Below are 24,146 nucleotides of genomic sequence, written 5' to 3'. Positions count from 1 at the left end.
TCATCAATGAAGACGATCATTTATTAAACATCCATTAGCGATGTAGTACCTACGGGCCAAATTTATTAAACATCCGTTAGCGATGTAGTGCCTACGGGCCAAACTTATTAAACATCCATTAATGATGTAGTGCCTACGGGCCAAACTTATTAAACATCCGTTAGTGATGTAGTGCCTACGGGCCATATTTATTGTCATATAAGACAAAAGACAGTGGTAGTCTATGACTCCCTGTCCGAAAAGGTAAAAGGACTACGGTTCAAACCTTCATGAATTGATTCTCTGTAATCCCGGCTTATATTATAAAAACGTCCTAGTGACTAGGCTTTGGTGCCACCAACAATATTGTTTGTAATTAGGATAAGTTATGTTCAAATCCTAAATAAAAGTGAGTAACAAATTAACCAGATATGGTCTCTGTTTACCATGGTTAATGAATTGCCACAAAAGACAATTCCATAATAAACTCCTAAATAAAACTTTGTCATTATCTTCTGTAGCAGATTCAAGTTACAAATGGCTGATCCCAATGAAGTGAATAGTCACTCCAAAGAAGATGAAAATGACAACGCCCAGATTCATATCACGGGCGCGGAATTGAAAGCTCTTGTCGACGGCGCTGTTAAGGCAGCCTTGGATCGACAATACGAAGAGTACACCGAGTCCCGGAGCAGAACCATATCTAAACCACACTCAAAGCCGAAAACCCACTCAAAATCTCACAGCAAACCACCGTCTAAGCCCAAAAAGGACGATGATAAACACTCATCCAATGAAAATAGTGTCGGTCCTAAGGAAAAAGTGTTTACTGATGCATCTCACGCCAGGGGTTGCACCTACAAGTATTTCGTATCTTGCAAACCCCGAGATTTCACTGGGGAGAAAGGCGCGGTAGATTGCATGACTTGGTTAGACGAGATGGACACCGTGGTGGACATCAGTGGTTGTGCAGAGAAAGATGTGGTAAAGTTTGTTTCGCAGTCATTCAAGGGTGAAGCCCTTGCATGGTGGAGATCTCTGGTTCAGGCCTCGGGGAAGACTGTTTTATACAGCATGACATGGGAGGAATTCATTTCTCTCATCAAGGAAAATTTCTGCCCTCAACATGAGGTTGAAAAGATCGAGTCCGACTTCCTATCGTTGGTTATGACGAACCTTGACTGTCAAGCTTACCTAACGAGCTTCAACACAATGTCCCGGTTGGTTCCGTATCTGGTAACCCCGGAACCAAAGAGAATAGCTCGTTTTATCGGTGGTTTAGCCCCTGAGATAAAGGCAAGCGTGAAGGCCTCTCGGCCAGCAACCTTTAGATCTGTAGCCGACATATCTTTGTCCCTCACTCTGGATGCGGTCAGACAAAGATCGCTGAGGAACAAAGAGGCTGAGAAGAGGAAGCGTGAAGATGATAATTCACGCAGGTCGAGCAAGAAGCACCATGGAAACTGTGACAATAAGAGAAGGTCTGAGTCAAGGAAGGATGGGCAACAATCTGGTGAGAAGCCCAAGTGCAAGAATTGCAAGAGACATCACTTTGGAAAGTGTAGACTCGAATCAAACTCGCAGACTCAGTCGAAGTCATTTGCTTGCGGGATATGCAAGTCCAAGGACCACAAGACCTTGGATTGCAAAAAGATAAAGGATGCAACTTGCTACAGTTGCAATGAGAAGGGGCACATTAGAACCAACTGCCCTAAATACGCCAAGAAGCCTGAAGAAACCAAGAAGACCAATGCAAGAGTCTTCAGGATAGATGCGAAAGAAGCGGTACTAGACGATAACGTGATCACAGGTACTTTCCCTGTAAATGATATCTTTGCAAGAGTACTTTTTGATTCAGGCACTGATAAGTCTTTCGTAGATCATAAATTTTGCAAATTGCTGGATATGCCTGTCAAAACCTTAAATGTGAACTATGAGGTAGAATTAGCAGATGGCACCATAGAAACCGTCTCTACTGTACTAGAGGGATGTGTGATAGCCATTAAGAACCACTCTTTTCCTCTGTCTCTACTTCCTTTTAAATTGGCCGGTTTTGACATAGTATTGGGTATGGACTGGTTATCTCACAACCAGGCCCAAATCGTCTGCAACAGAAAGCAAGTGGTGCTAAAGACTCCGACTGGTGAATCGCTTACCATTCGGGGAGATACCCAGTATGGATTACCTGAGCAAGTGACTATGCTCAAAGCTTCAAAATGTTTAAAGAAGGGTTATGTCATTTATATGGCACAAGTGATTATTGACGAGCCTAAACCGAAGATAGAGGACATCCCCGTCATTTCAGAGTATCCAGAAGTTTTCCCTGAAGATCTACCTGGTTTGCCACCAGATAGGCAAGTGGAATTCAGGATTGATATCATCCCTGGAGCAGCACCTGTTGCTAGAGCACCTTACAGGTTAGCACCAACTGAAATGAAGGAGTTAAGGACACAACTAGATGAACTGCTAGCTAAAGGTTTCATTAAACCTAGTTCGTCTCCCTGGGGAGCACCAGTCCTGTTTGTCAAGAAGAAGGACAGATCGATGCGTCTGTGCATCGATTATCGCGAGCTTAATAAAGTCATGATAAAGAATAGGTATCCTTTGCCGAGGATCGACGATCTGTTCAATCAGTTACAAGGGGCAAGTTATTTCTCGAAGATTGACTTAAGGTCAGGCTACCATCAACTGAAAGTCAGAGATGAAGACGTACATAAAACCGCATTTAGGACTCGTTATGGTCACTATGAGTTCCTAGTGATGCCTTTTGGGCTCACTAATGCACCGGCTGCGTTCATGGATCTCATGAATCGCGTTTGCAAGCCGTACTTAGACAAATTCGTCATCGTTTTCATTGACGATATTCTTATCTACTCGAAAAACCGAGCTGACCATGAGAAACACCTTCGCTGTATTCTCAAACTCCTACATCATGAGAAACTCTTTACCAAATTCTCTAAGTGCGAATTCTGGCTCCGAGAAGTCCAATTCCTTGGACATGTTGTCAGCGAGCGTGGTATCCAAGTGGATCCTGCTAAAGTAGAAGCTGTCATGAATTGGCAAGAGCCAAAGACTCCTACAGAGATTCGTAGTTTCCTGGGGTTAGCAGGATATTACAGGCGTTTCATTGAAAATTTTTCAAGGATTGCTGCGCCCTTAACTTCCTTGGCCAAGAAGAAAGTAAAGTTCGTTTGGGGCCCTAAGCAGCAAGAGTCCTTTGATATTTTGAAACAAAAGTTGAGCAACGCTCCTGTACTGACATTGCCTGAAGGTACCGAAGAGTTTGTAGTTTACTGCGATGCATCCCACACTGGCATGGGATGTGTGCTTATGCAGAAAGGCAAAGTTATTCCCTATGCTTCAAGACAGTTAAAGGTGCATGAAAAGAATTACACCACCCATGACCTGGAGTTGGGTGCCGTTGTGTTCGCACTAAAACTGTGGAGGCACTATCTGTATGGTATCAAGTTTGTGATCTATTCTGATCATAAGAGCCTTCAACATCTGTTTAATCAGAAGGAGTTAAACATGAGGCAACGCCGTTGGATGGAGACTTTAAATGATTATGATTGTGAAATCAGATATCATCCCGGCAAGGCGAATGTAGTCGCTGATGCCTTAAGTCGAAAGGAAAGGGTGAAACCCATCCGAATCAATGCCAAGAGCATTGAAGTGAAGAATAATTTGATTGAAAGGTTGTTAGCTGCACAGAGGGAAGCTGTGTTGGAAGCTAACTATCCTAAAGAAAAGCTAGGAGTAACTGAGGAGCAGTTAACTCTTACCAAGGACGGAATTTTACGATTAAATGGACGAATATGGGTTCCAATTTATGGAGGACTACGAGATGTTATCCTCCAGGAAGCCCATAGTTCCAAATATTCTGTTCACCCGGGAGCTGATAAAATGTATCAGGAACTAAAGGCAGATTATTGGTGGATAGGCTTGAAAAAGTCTGTAGCCACTTATGTAGCCAAATGCTTGACTTGTGCGCAAGTCAAAGCAGAAAATCAAAAGCCGTCAGGCTTGCTACAACAGCCTGAACTTCCCGAATGGAAGTGGGAATGTGTAACTATGGATTTTATTACCAAGTTACCCAAGACGAGGAAAGGAAATGATACAATATGGGTTATAGTTGATAGACTGACTAAGTCAGCACATTTCTTACCCATCAAGGAGACTTATAGCTCCGACATGTTGGCCCAGTTATACGTTGATAAGATTGTAGCCTTACATGGCATACCTGTGTCTATTATCTCTGACAGAGATACTAGATACACGTCGCATTTTTGGAAAAGCTTCCAGCAATCTTTGGGCACCCGTATGAATTTTAGTACGGCTTACCATCCTCAGACAGACGGTCAGAGTGAGCGTACTATTCAGACGTTGGAAGACATGCTACGTGCATGTGCTATCGATTTGGGTGGTAGTTGGGATAAGAACCTACCATTAATCGAATTCTCCTACAACAATAGCTACCACACCAGCATTAAGGCTGCGCCCCTCGAGGCATTATACGGTAGAAAGTGTAGATCGCCCGTTTGTTGGGCGGAAGTTGGAGATGTCCAATTATCAGGACCAGAGAAAGTCTTCGGAACGATGGACAAGATTGTCCAGATTCGAGACCGTCTCAAGGCTGCCCGAGATAGGTAGAAAAGTTACGCAGATCCAAAGCGTAAAGATTTTCACTTCGAAGTAGGTGAAAAAGTGTTGCTTAAGGTATCACCCTGGAAGGGGGTGATGCGTTTTGGTAAGAAAGGCAAACTAAGCCCGAGATACATAGGACCTTTCGAGGTTATCGAACGTGTCGGGTCACTTGCCTATAAGTTGAACTTACCAGAAGAGCTCAATGGAATTCACAATGTGTTCCACATCTGCAATCTAAAGAAGTGCTTCGCTGATGAATCACTGGTGATACCACATACAGATGTGCATATAGATGAGAGCTTAAAATTTGTGGAAAAACCTTTGTCAATTGAAGATCGACAGGTAAAGAAGCTTCGAAGGAAGCATGTACCTATTGTTAAGGTCAAATGGGATGCCTGTAGAGGTCCCGAATTCACGTGGGAGGTTGAATCCACGATGACAGAAAAATACCCTTACTTGTTTCAATAAATCTCGGGTCGAGATTTATTTTAAGGGGGTGAGGATGTAACACCTCGAAATTTTGTGTCCAATAATGTGTTGACACGTGTCATGAGTTTACACGTTGTATGAAATACTAAATAAAGGACTAAAGTTGACAAACCTTGAAAGTATGTAAATTCGAGGGTTAAAAAAATGTCAACGAGGGGTAAATATACTGTATAGTAACCCTAAATGACGCTCGTACCTTCAAACGAATGAATCATGGATCGTACGGAGCGAAATGCGGGAGAAAGTGAGAGATTACAAGCTACAGAGGTTAATTGTGTCAACATGTTTAATTTATACCTCTGAGTGACCCTTTGACGAACCCGAGGCTTTGTAACAGTAAAATACGCTCACTAGAATATACGATATAAATTTCGCTAAGTTTCGTTTTAAAACGAGAAAGTTATGATCAAATTCGTATGCGAGGGGTTAAAAGCGTCAGCAATAAAAGTTAAGGCTTTTCGGATAGTAATTAAACTAACCGGGGACTTAACAATGCGGGTAATATTAGGATCTGAGGCTGTCATGATTCGTGTTTGTTTGCATAAAACGAGTAAGTGCAGTGGAAATGAGTAGCAAACTATGTAAACACAAACAAAGGAAAGTATAGATTGATAAACAATTGCTTTTCATTGATTCAAATGATTTACATAAAAGCAAAAGATTACAGTAAAAGCTTACAATCTAAACTCCCCCTCAGCCTGATACACCAGAGTTGGTTGCACAAGATGAAAGGATGAATTGAGGAGAAGAACTCACTCAAAACGATCAAGTGTAACAGTACAGAGTACTGTCATACTTATAGGCAAACCAAACTACTGATATACTTCAGCTGACATCACCATGATAGTGACATCTAACGACCTAACAAACTATAAATATTTTCCTGTACAAACTACTGTTATGTAGCATCTGATATTCACTAACATACAAAACAAAATGAAAACTACTGCTTCACGTTCCACTGTTGTAGCCTTAGCACATATGTTGAGTCTTCAATGCTTTCTTCAAAGGTGATCAGTCTTTGAGAGGGCAGTGCTTGAGTCTTCAGCAGCACTTAGGAAACAGCAGTAGATAGAGCAACAGAGTTTGTCTTTAGCAGTTGTTAGGTAATCATCAGAGTTTGGTTTATCAGTTGTTGTAGTTGAGCAGCACTTAAGATTATCAGTTGTTAGATAACCACTGTCAAGGGGAGAGATTAGAGTAAACTGCTGCTTATTTGAAGTCCACTGATGGGATCCGGTTTTGGCTTTACATTATCTGTTCCTCTGTTAGGGTTCAATCCCAACAATCTCCCCCTGGAACAGATAATGCCAAAACCCTTCCTTATTCAGGACCTTTATTCTTCATCAGAAGTTCCTTTGCTTTTCTTTTAAATTCTTCCTCAAAATCCTTGGAACTTGTATCATCCTCATCCCTGCACAGTGTAAGCTCAAGGAGATCCTGTAGATCTTCAGCACTTAGGCCTAGTGCCTGATTCCTTGATATATGCTTCACATCACCATTGAATCTGAGCAAAGTCAATACGTGGGTCTTTTGATCAGACATCCACTTTAGTATTTTTGAACTCAATGGGTTTCTTGGGGGAGATTTATTATCTGATGAACTTGAAGTGATTGGCCTGAAGAAGTGAAGAGCAGCATCATGAGCTTCAGACACTCGTATGAATGCTTGATCAATGATCTTGTTGGCTTCAGCTATATCTGCTTCAACATCTTTGTCAATCAGCTCACTGTTTGTGATGCCTGCTGATGACTTTTGGCTTACTACTTTAACCTTTTTGGCAAGGACTTGTATTTTAGCCAATCTTTTTTAATCTGAAGCTATTTTCTTCATAGCTTCTTCAATCTGTTCAGCTCCTTTGTTCTTATCTACTCCAGCAGACAGCATTTCCTTCTTTTCTTTACTCAGCTTTGTGATAAAATCTTCTGCTGTGCTGATCTGTGTTTCGAAAAGTTTGACTTGTTCTTGAAGCTTTTTGTAGTCAGACTTTTTTGGAAGGGTTAGAGGCTTTCATCCTCTGCTTCTCAAGTCTTTCATAAGCTTCATCAGTTTGTTGCCTAGACCATTTTGATATGGCTTCAGCAGTGCCTATCTTAGCATCCACCAACTCCCTTTTCTTCCTTTTATACTCAGCAGTGAGTCAGCAATGAGTCTTTTGTACTTACTCCAGTTTGGAGCAGTTTTCTTCTTTGAGGGATCATTTTTGACCTTTTGGATCCTTTCAGCCTCATGCTTCAAAGCTACTAATTGCAATTCTTTAAACTGGGATTCTTCAGCTGGATAGAACTTTTCTTTCATGATGAAGGCTAGAAGCTGTTCTCTCAATCTCTTCTTTTGATCAGCGTTTTCTTTGTCTAGCTCTTGTGCATATTCTTCCATCTGCTTAACCTTTGCAAGGTAGAACTCCAGTCTATTCGCAATGCCTTCTTCGCTTAGTTTTTCTTTCTCACTGTCAACCTTGGCTTTAACTTTAGCTTGCCTTGCCTTTATCTTGAGATAATCATTTATATCTTCTGGAGCTATATAGCCGATGAGTGAGGAGAATTTTCTTTTTGATGGGTCTGCTTCTGTATAAAACTGTCTCATCTCATTTTTGATGGCATCAAGCTCTAGTGGATATTTTTCAGCATTTGGATGTATCCCTTCATCGGCAGTAATTGGCTTTCTTTTTCTTTTTAGGAGTTGTGGTTGTGATATGGGAAAAGATATAGGAAGAATTAGGGCAGTTGTGGATGTCTGACTAACAGTGGTTGAAACAACTGGTGTCTCAACTGCTGTTGTCATTACAATTACTGATGTATCAGTAGTTGTCTTCTGCTTTTGAGCAGGGGATGGAGAATGGGAAATGATATTTGAAGGTGGTGATGGTAGTGGTGACTCATCATCAGGAATGAAGACCTTTCTTCTTTTTGAAGAGGAGACTGATGATGTTTTGGGTGGATCAGTGGTTTGTGATTGTGATTGACTAATAGTGGTTGAAACAACTGGTGCTTCAATCACTGTTGTCACTACAGCAGATGTTGTAACATCTGCTGTCTTCTGCTTTATTGCAGGAGGCAGTGGTGGTGATGTGATTGTAGATGATGATAGTGGTGGTTTTTGTGTTATAGACACAGGTGGTGGTGGAACAGTAGTTGTGATGGTGTGTGATGAGGTGGTGTGTGTTGAAGGTGTGTGTGTTGATGAGATGGCAGCTGTTTGGCTACTGACAGCAGTTTTTGTAACTACTGCTGTATCAGCTGTTGAAGTTTGTGAGGTTTTGGGTTTCTCTGGTTCAATGTACACCCCATCTTCTATACCTTTCTTTTTCAACCTGGTTTTCTCCCCCTTTTTGGCATTATCTGCCAGGGGTGTGTCCATGAAGAAAATGGCAGAAGGAGCTTTCTCACTTTGAGCATTCTTTTGTATGCTGGCCTTTATAGCCTTGATGTCTGCTTGAGTGTCTTTGAACCGAGATTCCACCATGTTGGTCAGCATTTTTACTTGATTTGCGTGTTGTTTAGCAGTCAATTGTTGCTGATGTTCAAGCAGTGGTTGGAGAATATTCCATAGCTCATTTGCAGCAAATGCTTGTAGAGCAGGTGCTTGAGCAGGAGGAGCAGAAGATTGGGCTATTTGAGCTTCTAACAGCTGCTGCACCATATCTTTTATTTCTGCAACTGAAGATTCCAGGTTTTCAACTCTGGCCGTCAATTCATTATATCTTGAATCATCACCTGAATTAACAGGATCATCTGAATCCCCACCAGCAGTGGTTGTATCAATGTTTGACTTAGGAAGTGAATCCCAAATATCATCCATTGATGCCCCTTGTTCTTGGTACTGGGGACTTCTTTCTTCAGCAACCGATAGACCTTTGATGGTACCCGTGGTTATATTTAACTTACTGGTGGTTACCGATGTTGCCATGGAAGAAATTGCCTTCAAGGGAGTCTTAGTTATGAAACAACTGTCCAACTGAAGATTTGTTGATCCATCAGTTGTAGTTGCTGCTCCACTTGAACTACCACCAAGAGTTACTTGTAACTCAAGGGGTGTAACCTCCTCAACTGTTGCTGGGATAGCAGAGGTATTAACATCAGACCCAGTCACTTGTGGAGGTATGCTCTCAGTAATAGGTGATTGAGAGGAACTGGTTTTTGTCTGTGCATTATCAACTGCATGCAACAGGGGTATTATTGATTGTGGCATTATTATTGGTGAGGGTGTGGGGGTAGAAAGAGACATGTCCTTGGGATCAGGACTGTGGAAGATGGATCCGAGTGGATACAGAGCTTCATAATGTGGTGTCCATGTGCTTACAACCTGACCCTTTTGTGAGGATGCAGGAGGAGTTTTAGGCTGGGGTTGAGATCTTTCTTCCAACTGCTGTGAGGAAGTAGCAGCAGTGGTTTCTTGTGACTTTTGTGTTGTCACTGGCATTAACTCTGGGATCTCATCTTCCAGAGTTGCCTTTGGTGTGGGTTTGGTGGGTTTTCTGGATGTTTTTCTTTTGGTCTTTTTGGTGGCAGGTGTTGGTTTCAAAGCAGTGGGTGTGCTACTTTGATCACCTGGAGCAGTGGGCTCAGCAGTGGTTACTACAGGGTCAGTGGCAGTTTCTAAAACCTGCTCTGCCTCTTTTGTTTTTAATTTTATTGGTGCCATCATTCTTGAAAAAGTTTCTTTTGTTAGAAAGTTTATTTTGAATGAGACACCTTGTTTGGGCAGTTCTGCATCTTTCTCCACAAATGTTTGTTCAAAATAATAGCTTAGAAATCTCGGAAAGAGCAGAAAAGCCTTATTATCAACGTTCTTTACCAAATCATCAAATATTACCTGGGAGTAGTTAAAGTTTTTATCGTTTAAAATTGCATACCCCAGGCATTGAATTTTTGTTGGTATCTCATTGAAGGACGTTGTTTTATTTGAAACACACATGAGCAGTGTGTGAAATAAAAATCTGGGTGCAGAAGGGAAATAACCCTTTTGTAGGGTATCTACCTTTGGTTGTTCTGCATAACCCCTGTTCATGAAATCCTTTACCAACTCGTCTTTTGTAAAAGAGGTTTTTCCATTTAGATCATCGAGCTTAAAGGTTTCAGAGATGGATTTCGGAGAAATTTTTACCTTCTTACCCTGTATCGAGGAGTTGATGGCGGCGGTGGTATCTCCTTGTTTTTCAAGGGTAGCATTTTTCCAGAACTCTCTCTGGGTATCAAGGTAAATAAGAGCGTCTGCTGTTATCAAAGTTTTGTACTTTGATGCAGAGAGAATGTCAAGGATGGAGTCGAATGTGTGGTTATCGGTGGGTTTTGTGAGTATACCCACATAATTGTGTGGAGCTTTGTAGCGTATCTCCATGGTTTCAGCGGCCATTTCAGTGGCTTCTGCTGTTTTGGAGGAAGATGATGAAGGTTTTGTTTTTTATTTCGATTTTGGCTTCGTCATTTTTGATGATGAATATCGAAGAAGATTTTTGGAGTTATGAGAGGGAAACTGTTTTGTGAAGAGAATGTTTGGAATTCAATTCGACAGTGTAATCCTCTGTTTGGATTTAATCAGGGTTTTATTTAAGTAAAAAGTGATTGCTGATGTGGCAGCAGTTATTTTGATCTGAAGGCTAAAAACGGACCACGTGTCAAACATCTGATGGAATGGTAAATGATGGAAGACAGTTGTTTTAACAACTACTGATGGATCAAGCATCAGTAGTTACAACGGTAATCAAATGAAACAGTGGATGTATCAGTGGATGAAACAATGATTTTAACATCAGTGTTTTTGAAGAACAGAGGTTGACACTTTAGCAATGGACAGATTTTAGAGAGCAGATGTTAAGACACAACAGCATTTTAGATACAACAGTGGATAAGAACAATATGTATAACAACTGGTTGTGCAGCAGTGTTTTGACCACCTACTGATAATTTTAGCATCTGTTTGTTCAGATGTAGGAATCTATCATCTGTTTAGTACCAGAAATGCTATTTTTGATAAAACGCATTTTAGATGTAAATTATCAAGACTAAATTACCAGCAAGTATCTGCAAGGAAACTTGTTCAAGGTTTTGCCAAATGTCTATTGTTTAGACAATGGTTCAGCATCCCAGATGATGAAGGCATTTCTACTAGAGCTGCTCATTTTGTGACTAATTACTGGAATTAGAACATGAGTATCTCAGTAGTCTAAGTCAATTTTCAATCAATTTATGATCAGTGAAAACCTAACTTGAGCTTAACATGACCTTGGTATGTATGTCATTTCCTTTTGACCAGTTTTAGGGATAGTAATTACACAAAAAAAAACAGGGTAATTATATCCAGACCAGAGATGAACTTTTACTATAAAAAATGAGTAAAAGAACATAATATATATTAAAAATATATCTGGTCTTTATTTCGGAGAAACAATACCTTAACAAAAATTAAAGGAAGTTTTGAAAATAATCAAAAAGGATCTGACAGTTATCAGAGAATTCATGATCATATTATTCTCAAGTTATTTTGACCATTGTTTGGGTCATTTTCTTGTCAATTGATTGAAATTCAATTTAAGTACAATCACTAGAGATGCTAATTGTTACCAGAACAGTTCCTGTTTTTGATGAATGCACACAGTTTTATAATAACCACTGATGATCTAATATTAATCCTCAAGAGTGCTTTATACCAATACTCTTTTCTTCTGATTTCAAAAGTTTTTGAGATAGTCACACTTTGAGATTAATTCATTTTCCTTTTCCCTATACCCGGTTTATTCATATGTTCAGAAATACTCACTAGGAGATTTTATTTTGAACATACCTTGTCCATAATCATTTTGAAGCAATGTTTTAAGAAATCTGACCATGTTTGAGCATGTTTTAGTTCAGATCTCACATTACTTATGATTAGGACTGTTTTAACATTTTATTTTTCTCAATATGTGTTAGACAAGGTTGATTTCGTCCTTTTGAAGGTACTCAACTTGCCTTTGAACACATGAGAGATTTTGACTAAAGTTTTTCTCCCTCTTTTCGATATCAGCAGTATGCAGGTGTTTTAGATGAACACAAGTTTTGCTGATCTGAGGTACATACTTTAGTGTTTATTAAAAAACATCACAAATATCAAAACAACAATTGTAGTTCATTTTGAAACATTTAACGATCTCATAATTTATCAGATATTTTGCAAATCTGAAAACTATAAGTGACATATGTATGAAAACATTTGTTGTGTGAGATTTGTGTGTCATACGACATCTTGGTTGATTTACAGAGTTTTTGAATAACCATTTTGATCATGATTTGCTCAGTACTCTGTATTTCAACTGAATGCAACCAACCTTAGTATCAATGAATTTTGAGCATAACTGTTATGTCAAATTGATTGTTAGATCGAATTTGACTGTCCAAGCTCTGATACCAATTGTTAGGATCTGAGGCTGTCATGATTCGTGTTTGTTTGCATAAAACGAGTAAGTGCAGCGGAAATGAGTAGCAAACTATGTAAACACAAACAAAGGAAAGTATAGATTGATAAACAATTGCTTTTCTTGATTCAAATGATTTACATAAAAGCAAAAGATTACAGTAAAAGCTTACAATCTAAACTCCCCCTCAGCCTGATACACCAGAGTTGGTTGCACAAGATGAAAAGATGAATTGAGGAGAAGAACTCACTCAAAACGATCAAGTGTAACAGTACAGAGTACTGTCATACTTATAGGCAAACCAAACTACTGATATACTTCAGCTGACGTCACCATGATAGTGACATCTAACGACCTAACAAACTACAAATACTGTCCTGTACAAACTACTGTTATGTAACATCTGATATTCATTAACATACAAAACAAAATGAAAACTACTGCTTCACGTTCCACTGTTGTAGCCTTAGCACAGATGTTGAGTCTTCAATGCTTTCTTCAAAGGTGATCAGTCTTTGAGAGGGCAGTGCTTGAGTCTTCAGCAGCACTTAGGAAACAGCAGTAGATAAAGCAACAGAGTTTGTCTTTAGCAGTTGTTAGGTAATCATCAGAGTTTGGTTTATCAGTTGTTGTAGTTGAGCAGCACTTAAGATTATCAGTTGTTAGATAACCACTGTCAAGGGGAGAGATTAGAGTAAATTGCTGCTTATTTGAAGTCCACTGATGGGATCCGGTTTTGGCTTTACATTATCTGTTCCTCTGTTAGGGTTCAATCCCAACAGGTAAAGTCACGAGGCCCTTAATTGTAAATAATCGAGGGCCAAATCGCAAAGTTACCCCTTCAAAACCGAAAGGTCAGGTCAATAAATACAAAAGATTTGAAAATCTTGGAAATCAGACCTCAGGCGGGCTGCGTAAGTGAAGCCATAAAACTGATGCGGGTCGCGCGCCATATCAAGATCCGTTTGCTGACATTAAGATTCAGGCGGCCCGCGTGAGCCAAGCCTGAATCCTAATGCGGGCCGCGTGGGAGTCCCAGATGCAGTAAACTTGGACAGATTCAATGTTTGAGCTTGTGAACGATCATTGATGCATTAATTGAAGCACGGGCGCCCTCTACATGCCCCCTAGCACCCAGGGACACATGTTGATCATCCATGAACCATTGTAGGGTGAGTTGTAATGATCTTGAGCTCAATTTTTCACTATAAAAGGCAAGGTAGTGTTCCATTGTTCAACACACCTCAAACCTGCCTTCTAGTTCATCTCTGGAGCTCTCAAGCATTCTTCTAACATCCTTAGTCGTGCACCAAGCTTCTGTAAGTTGCCTAACCCTTTGTGGTTTCGTTTTTCCATAGTTTTAGCTTAAAAGTCAATCCGTCGTAATTAACGATTGACTTTGCGATAAATCACAAATGGTCCAGTGGTTTGTCGAATCAAAGGTAGTTATATGTTGGTAATCATGTGGGCTTTAAACCCCAAAAAGGGCACCCTCTGACTCCCACTCTAACTAGTCCGAATGTCGAGTCAAACCTGCTTAGAAAAAGTCAACAGAAATGCTATTTTGCGATTTAATGCATAATCAGTAATGTAGATGTTGTGTAACCTGTTTTAACACTCATAAAACATGATAATAAGTTTATTAACTAGTCTAAGCTTGTTTGATCCGACCATTTACTGTTTTGACCCGGTTCGGAGCCGAAAGTCGCAAAACTTTGACTTTTGCTTTGACTTCAGTTCTGACCTGTTAAAGTATGAATTAGATATGCCTTAGGACTCTCTTAGGACCAGGTTACATGATGGTATAACCCTCTGTGACCGGTTCGTTGTTTGTCCGAGTCTTTTACACATTTCCGTTAAATGCTTAAAAGTTGACTGTAACGCCCTTTTTAAATTAAAACGAGAATTTCGGACACGTGAAAGGATCTTAACCTTGGTTACTGATTTCTAAGCATGTCCCTAAAATTTCACGTCAATCCGAGGTCCAGAATAGGAGTTATGCTAAATAGCGCAAATTACGGAAACTTTAGTAATTAAATAGCGCAATTAGCATAACGCCTATCTAAACCCATTTCTACACCAAACCTTTTACACACTGATGTAAAATAATATTTTGGGATTTTTAAAGATTTTTAATTATTTTTAACCTGCTCATAACCTGCGGTTATGGCAACGGTTCGGTAAATACCGAATATACCCTTTGCGGCCATAACATGAGTTCTACAAGGTCTTTTGACTCGATTCCAGTTGCTACTGATTTTAAATAATAAATAAAGTATTTTGGACTTTATAAACTATTCGGGAAACTCAGATTTCCTGTAGAACTCAGAAACCTCTTTTATAATCTTTAAAATGACCAAAATACCCCTACGGGGAATAAAATGGATTTAAACTCGTTACGGGCATTATGGAAGGTATCCTACTGATACCACAACCTCTTTAAAGCATATTGACTTAGGAAACCAGTGTAGCACTCTTACGGTTACCCGTTGCGCCTTTTGCGCGCACGGTTCGGCTTATGTAACTAGTTTACATAAACTAGCCGAAACGGGTCAAACCATATTGTTTTGACTCCTAAATCCAGAGTGTGGTTATTATACCCATATAAAACAAGTCTTCAAACTTGTTGGGTCCAAATCACATTCCATTCCCGGTTTTCGCCTTTCACGCGATTAAACCGTAATTATTCTTTGAAACTGACCGGTCTAAGCTACGGCTAAATTAAAGACCCGTTAGGATTCTAATAGGTTATTTTAAACCTTCGTTCCAGAATAGGAGACCAGTAAAAGCTATTTGCAATTTATTCGATTAAGGATTTATACTTGCAAAGGTAAATACTTTTAACTTATTTTCCGTTATACGGGCTTGGGTTACGGTATATAGCATACCGCTTGATCGAGCATCAAATTCTCCACCGTTGAGTGGGTAATTGAATAAATTTGATCAGCTCGTTTAAACAATCTTGTTACTTAAAAGCCTTTGGGGGGTTAATGACCATGTCCCGGATATCCCTGGCAGCATTTTACGAAATGGCCACGACCTAAGCGCGGAGTGTAGGCGTACACTCGTCAGTGAATAAATAGTTGATGTGGTGTGTCTATTAATCTTTAACCCGGACAAGATCCGGGCTACTGAACGCAGAAGGAACATGTAATACGTTCACAAGATTATAATATTAAATAATTCTCCCAAGTTATAAAAGAGTTTGTGCCTTGTGCATTCAAATCAATTTTATTAAACATTTTACAAAAAGTGTCGGTTGAATGTATTTACCAGTGTAAACTGACGTATTTTCCCAAAAATATTAAATGCAGGTACTAAGCGTAATTGGCTGGATATTCTCATTAGCCATAAAGAGTCTCGCAAGCTTAAGATGCCTACGTCTGTTGAACAATACTTTTATTATTATTATTGATCCCCTGTGGATTTTTATTTCAACAATGGTGATACTTTGATATTACATAAAATGTTGAAATATATTTATCTTAATGCTTCCGCTGTGCATTCATATATTGTGTGGTTTGACTATATTGTTGCCAACTACGTCACGATAATCCCCCACCGGGCCCACCGGTGAGACACGTGGAAATCGGGGTGTGACAGCATAAAATCGCAAAATAGCATTCTGTTGACTTTTTCTAAGCAAGTTTGACTCGATGTTTGGTCTAGTTAGAGTGGGAATCAGAGGGTGCCCTTTTAAGGGTTTAAAGCCCACAGGATTACCAACATATAACTACCTTTGATTCGACAAACCACTGGACCATTTGTGATTTATCGTCAAGTCAATCGTTAATTACGACGGGTTGACTTTTTAAGCTATAACTATGCTTAAACTGAGCTAAGAAGGGTGGATCATACGTACAAGAGTCCTATGCACGACCAGGGATGAGAAAAGAAGGCACTTGAGCTCCAGGAATTATCAGAATAGTTGTTTGAAGGTGTGATGAACAATGGTGCACTAGATGGCCTTTTATAGCAAATTTCACACCTTAGATCATTGACAACTAAGGCTACAAGTGTTCTTGGATGATCACCAAGTGTCCCTGAGTGCTAGGGGTCGTTTAGGGGGCGCCCGTGCTCTCATAATGGCACTCTAAGTCGGTTAAAACAGCAAACAGTGAACCTGTCCGCATTTTCTGCATCTGGCGGTCTGACGCGGCCCACGTAAGAGATCACTTAACTCTTACGCGGGTCGCCTGAATCTGTCTGATACGCCCATATCTTCTACTGACCATGCGGCCCACGTAAGATTGCTTGGATCACTAACGCGGCCCGCCTGAGACCAATTTTCCAAGATTTTCAAATCTTTTGTAATTATTGCCCTGGCCTTTCGGTTTCGAAGGGGTAACTTTGCGATTTGGGCCTCGATTATTTACGAATAAGGGCCTCGGAAACTTTACCCAACTTATTAACCCGTGGTTAATTTATTATTACCCGAAATGCCTTAACTTTCAAAGTTTGACGCTTTTAACCCTTATTAACGAATTCGATCATAACTTTCTCGTTTTGAATCGGAACTTCCCGAAATTTATATCGCGCGTTCTAGTGAGTATAATTTACCATTACAAAGCCTCGGGTATGCCCAAAGGTCACTCAGAGGTATAACTTAAACATGTTGACACATTTGGCCCCTTTAGTTTGTAATTCCTCACTTTCTTCCACAATCCGTTCCGTACGATCCATGATTCATTCGTGTGAAGGTACGAGCATCATTTAGGGTTACTGTACAGTATATTTATCCCTCGTTGACATTTTTAACCCTCGAATTTGCATACTTTCAATATTTGTCAACTTTGGTCCTTTATTTAGTGTTTAATGCCACGTGTAAACTTATGACACGTGTCAATACATCATTGGACGCAAAATTTCAAGGTGTTACAAAGAATACAAACACAAATACGCCCATCCTTGGGAAGGAAATACATGTATAAATACTTGAAAAGTCTCAAGTTAAATTATATTGTTTTAACCATTATTCCAAAATTTAATGAATATAATTTAAGTTAAAATATTTATTATATAACTTGGAATAATATTGAAGACACAAAGATACGTAACTCAAAGACACTAATTAATACTAAGTCAAGGCACGACCCGCTCGTCTAATAGACCGTAGTACATTGTAGGTAGTCGTGCACACTAGTAGCCGCGTGAGTTACGTCGGATTGAAGAACGCAAAACTGTGAGTTCATGACCCCCTTTTCTTTTACTGTTTTTGGTTTTATAACTCTCGGGGGTGGAATACATGTTATGAATGTTTAAACGGTATGAATTGACTATGAAATGAACTATTAGATCATGTGAGCATAGACTAAATTTGAAATGCCATTAACTTTTAATTAGCGACGAAGGTTAGATCTAACGGGTACGGACGAACCCCACTATAATAACCCTCGGTAAAACCGACACCCTCATAATATTTCTGACACCCTAATATATCTTAAAATATCCCAACATGTCTTTATATGCACCCCTTATGTGAAAACTGAGCCCAAAATACAATATAACATATAAAATAAATTAAAAACAATAATTATTAAGTTGAGGCGGGCCGCATTGACCTCACCTCAACTTAACACGGGCCGCATTAGAATGCAACCAGAATCCGCTGAAATTATTAGTTGATGCGGGCCGCGTACGAGTTTGTTTAAGTTAAAGCGGGTCGCGCGCGACCTAGAATGTGGCGCAGCCCTGGGCCGCCACGTGGCCCAACACACGGTGAACCTAGGTGGTGACCGGGCCAAGCTACGCGTTGACCCAGCGTTGACACGGGCCGCGTAAGCTTAGCCCATTCTTAACGCGGGCCGCCTGGAAGTCCGAATTCAGCACTATAAATAGAAGGCAACGGGCCTTCAATCTGTCGTTCATTTCCTTTCTTTCTTTCTTAATTTTCTGTAGTGGTGTTACTATACCCGGGTATTATACCCCCTAAAATAGCGAGGTTCTGCTACGATGTAAGTATTATAACCCCTGGAGACGTATTAGATACGCTGCCCGATTGATCTAGGGTTCCGTAACGGCTGTCGTGGTTCTGCCCGACGTAGTCGTTGGAATGCCGTCTCGGGGAGGGTATTACTAATGTTAAAATGGGTTATTATACTAACACATGTGTATTTGTGTAATTTATAGATTATCTCCAGGAAATCCTTACGAAAAACCTAAAACAGCAATGTGAGTTGATTCACTTTTTGTAAACCTTTTTGTTACTATTTTTACAAAACCTCACTTAATTAAATATATACAAAGCAGTTATTGAGTATTTGTAAAGAATACAATTATAGCGGGTATGTTGGGGTTTTGTATACAAAATTGGTTACTGGCGTGGTAACATCCCATAAGTTGAGCATGACCGTACCACTGATGTTAATTGTGATGTCTTGGATACAAATGTAATTGCGGATGTGCCCTCAATACTGCAAATTGGTTTTTACTTAAACTTGATTAAACTGGGAGTCACTCACCAGTATTTCCCACTGACAAAATATTTTTAAAACGCGTTTCAGGTAACAATATGTGAAAGCCAAATAGAAGCCAGCTGGACAGCACTGAAGGCTTGGAAAAGTGGCAATAGAGTTACCTAAGAATAAAAGAGATGTTTTTAATAAATAAATAGGATTTATTCCTATGAAACGTGTGTATTGAAAACTTGGGTTTTACCCATATGTTTAATATTATTAAACGAGGTGGTTTACTCTGATTCAACATTTCCTAACTACGGTCCTGATGAAAATTTCCGCTGCCAAATTGATTAATAACGTGATACCACCGAAACTGGCTCGCGGCCGCCCATTCCCGGGGAATAGGGATCGGGGGTTGTGACAGAAGGTGGTATCAGAGCTATGCCACTGATTCAGCCACAGAAGTGTTCTGCTGACATCAAAATTCAAAATGTTAGGAAATAAATTATGGAAATACGTGTATAATTGTATTTCTTGCTATGTGTTATCTGATTAGTTTACAGTATGAGCGACCAAGGACCTTCTGACACCTATCGTCAACTGTCTGGTTCGCCTAGGAGCGAAGGCACCTCCTCTTCTCAGCCTGCCCTCTCAGGGTATTCTGCTGACACAGAAGAAGGAATCTTTGTGTTTAAGGCTCAGTCTGAAGAGCCATTTCCTCAGAAAAAGAGGGGATGGTTCAGTAGGGGAGCGCACGAGCGTAGGAAAAGAATGAAAAAGTTGCAGGAGTAGCGAGTGTTAGCCGCAGCAAAAAGAGAGACTGATGCTTATAATCAGGATATGCTCAATAGGGGTATCGCTAATATCCATATTTTAGCAACCACTGCTGCTGACCCAAACCTGGAACAAATGCTAGCACCCCAACCACAAAATCCTGACCAACCCATGGAAGTAGAAAACCAGATAGAAATGCCTGATTACAACCCGGAGGAGATACCTAGGGTACCTGCACCAGATCCCCTAGACCCAAACAACTACGACCCCTGGTGGGACGATGTTAGGGACTACATGCAACAAAACCCAATACAGGAAAATATGCCAATGCCCAACTTAGGAGCTTACCCAGGGTTAGATCCTCAAGATCCCTACAACATTAGTGATGCATATGTTAGGGAAATTTTAGAGAATCCATACCCGTACCAGGCCCCTATGCCTCCGTATCAGGAACCCGTACCACAAATTCCAAACCCAATCCTAGAACCTGCACCCCCAATGAGTGCAGAAAATGTCCAAGAACTTAGGACTTTTGGGGAGGAAATTTTAGAAAGCAGTGATAGAATGCGACAGGTGGGAGAACGCCTCGTATGGAAATACGATGAGCGTAATATGGATTTTTGGATGAATCCATATCAGTGAAGGTGATGGCAGGAACGGTAGTAATAGTAATAATAATAATAATAATAATAATAATAATAATAATAATAATAAAATAGTATATGTGTGTATGTGTTAGAAAAAAAACAATAGGGACGCCTACTATTAGTAATGTAGCTTTACATTTCAGTCGGTATTGTAATTTAAATTTTAGTACTAGTGTGTAATGATGCATACTATATAAATAGAGTAAAAGTCGCAATGCTCGACGCTTTTGGTTAAAAGTGCGTGTCATGTGATTGGCTATATTCAAATATTATTTGTGATATTAATATTTGGTAATTGTGTAAAATTCAGATGGCCGACGAGGAAAATCAGGAAAATCTGAATAACGATAACCAGAGTAACAATAACGTGGTTAATGAGAATCCAAACAACAATGGAAATCAAATGGATAATAGTGTCGTTCAACACATAGTGGCACAAGGAATTATAGATGCAATGCCATTTATTATTCAAACAGTTCAAGAAGCGAATAATAAAAGTAAGCATAGCAGTAAACGACCAAGTGAACCGGAACACAGCGTGAACAATGGACCCGTACTTCAAGCGCCCATTCCCAAAAGAAGAAGAACCATGCCATATGGTTGTTCTTACAAAGAATTCTGGTCCTGTAAGCCAATAGAATTCTCGGGCAATGAAGGACCCATTGCAGCCCTACGCTGGATAGAGAAAACTGAGGCTGTTTTGAAAATAAGTAAATGTGCTGAAGAAGATAAGATAATGTTTGCTTCAAATCTGTTTAAAAACGCAGCCTTAGAATGGTGGAACACTATCCTCCAGTCAAGAGGAAGTGATAGAATTTATAACATGGAATGGGAGGAATTCAAAAATATGGTAGAAAGGAAATTCTGCCCTCCTAATGAAAAGGAACAAATAGCAAATAAATTTCTGAATCTTAGAATGGTCGGGGTAGACAGTAAGGGTTACACTACCACATTCTTTGAATATGCTAGGATAGTACCTACCCTTGCATCACCTGAACTAGTGTTAATCTCCCATTACATCTGGGGATTAATTGGAGAGATTAGACATGTAGTCAAGGCAGCTAGACCCCAAACCATAGAGGAAGCCGTAGAACTAGCCAATACCTTGACTAATGAACTAGTGAGAACTAGAGAAGAAGATCAGAGGAGAAACCTAACCCAAAAGCTTACTCAAGAATTCCGTTCTGGGAATTCCAATCGTAGGAATGTAGGTTCTACCTCTGCACCATACTGCAAAGCCTGCAGAAAGAAGCATTCCGGAAGATGCTCTACTTACTGCAATTTCTGCAAAGCACCAGGACACAAGGAAGAGAATTGCAAGAAGAAATCCAGTAATGGATTCTGCTTCAATTGTGGAGAAAAAGGTCACATCAGGCCAAATTGTCCAAAATTGGCTCCAGCTGCAAATAACAAGAATCCTAAAAATGCTAGAGCTTTTGTTCTAACTGCAGATGAAGCCAAGATGATTCCAGACGTCATTGCTGGTACGTTTGTAGTTAATGATATTTTTGCTAAAGTATTATTTGACTCTGGTGCCAACCAAAGTTTTATTAATACTTCATTTTGCAAACTCCTAAATCAATCATTAACTAAACTACCACAAGAATGTCTAGTAGAAACAGCAAATGGAGAAACCGTTAAGATTTCTGAAGTCTTGCAAGGAGCAAGAATAGAAATTTTTAATCAAAAATTTATTGCAAACCTTTACCCAATGAATCTAGTAGGATTTGATATCGTGTTAGGAATGGATTGGTTAATAGCCAATAAAGCAAATATCTTATGTGATCAAAAGTCAATACATATAAAATCACCAAGAGGTGAAAAGATCACAATTAAAGGAGATAAACCATCTAAATCCACTAAATTCATCTCTGTGATGAAAACTGCAAGTTATATAAGGAAAGGATCTATAATGTATTTGATTTCTATAATCACTAACACGAAAGGAAAAGAATTAAAAGACATTCCAGTAGTGTCCCAGTTTTCAGATGTCTTTCCAGAAGAATTGCCAGGACTACCACCTGACAGGGAAGTTGAATTCAGAATTCACCTGCTACCAGGAACAGCACCAATTGCCAAAACACCTTATCGTTTGGCACCCGCTGAAATGCAAGAACTGAAGAAACAATTAGACGAATTGTTGGAGAAGGGATTTATACAGCCAAGCTCATCACCATGGGGAGCACCGATTTTATTCGTTAAAAAGAAGGACGGATCAATGCGTATGTGCATTGACTACCGTGAATTAAACAAAGTCACGATTAAGAATCGGTATCCATTACCGAGGATCGATGATTTGTTCGATCAACTTCAGGGAGCTTGATTTTTCTCTAAAATCGATTTAAGGTCAGGATATCATCAATTAAAGGTACAGGAAGAGGACATTCCTAAAACCGCATTCAGAACAAGGTATGGTCATTATGAATTTACTGTCATGCCATTTGGTTTAACCAATGCCCCAGCTGCATTTATGGACATGATGAACCGAATATGTAAACCATATTTGGATAAATTCATAATTGTCTTCATAGATGATATTCTAATTTACTCTAAAAGTAAAGAGGACCATGCAAAGCATTTGCAATTACTTTTAAGTTTATTGAGAAAAGAAAAGCTTTATGCTAAGTTTTCAAAGTGTGAATTTTGGTTAGAACAGGTGCAATTCCTCGGACATTTGGTTAACCATGAAGGAATTCATGTAGATCCAACAAAGATCGAGGCAATTACCAAATGGAAAACCCCAGAGTCACCAACTGAGGTTAGAAGTTTCTTAGGATTGGCCGGTTATTATAGAAGATTTATCCGAGATTTTTCTAGAATAGCCATCCCTTTAACAAAGTTAACCTGTAAATCTGTTAAATTTGAATGGGGACCAAAACAAGAAGAATCCTTTAGAATCCTTAAGCAAAGATTAACCCATACACCTATACTAGCGTTACCAGAAGAAACTGAAGACTTTGTAGTCTTTTGTGACGCTTCAAAGTTAGGATATGGATGTGTATTAATGCAACGTCAAAAGGTTATAGCTTACGCCTCTAGACAGCTTAAGAATCATGAAGAAAATTATTCAACCCATGATTTGGAACTAGGAGCTATAATTTTTGCCCTTAAGATTTGGAGACATTATCTTTATGGTAGTAAGTTTACTGTTTTTACAGATCATAAAAGTTTAAGATATGTCTTTGGGCAAAAAGAGTTGAATATGAGACAGAGACGCTGGATGGAATTACTTAGTGATTATGATTGTGATATCCAGTATCATGCAGGAAAAGCAAATGTAGTGGCAGATGCTTTAAGTCGAAAGTATCATGAAAAGCCAAAAAGGGTACATTCTCTTAAATTAAATCTTCAAGTAGATTTAAACGGTCAGATTAGAAAAGCACAAGAATCTGTAATCAAGGAGGATACTGAAAGATTAAAAGGAATGATTAAAGAATTAGAACAAGGAACAGATAGAAATTGGAGGTTCCATAAAAAGAGAATGTGGATACCTAAATTAGGAAATTTACGTCACCGTATATTAGAAGAAGCCCATAAGTCTAAATATACGATGCATCCAGGAAGTGATAAAATGTACCAGGATTTAAGAAAAAATTTCTGGTGGATAGGAATGAAAAAGGATGTAGCAGCCTATGTTTCTAAATGTTTAACTTGCTCACAAGTTAAAGCTGAACATCAGAAACCCTCAGGATTGTTACAACAATTAGAAATACCAGTTTGGAAATGGGAATTGATAACAATGGATTTTGTTACCAAACTGCCCAAAACAAGGAAAGGTAATGATACAATCTGGGTGATTGTAGATAGGTTAACCAAGTCAGC

This window comes from Helianthus annuus, chromosome 11 (genome assembly GCF_002127325.2).
Source record: "Helianthus annuus cultivar XRQ/B chromosome 11, HanXRQr2.0-SUNRISE, whole genome shotgun sequence".
NCBI classification, from domain to species: Eukaryota; Viridiplantae; Streptophyta; class Magnoliopsida; order Asterales; family Asteraceae; genus Helianthus; species Helianthus annuus.
This window is presented reverse-complemented; position numbering follows the sequence as displayed.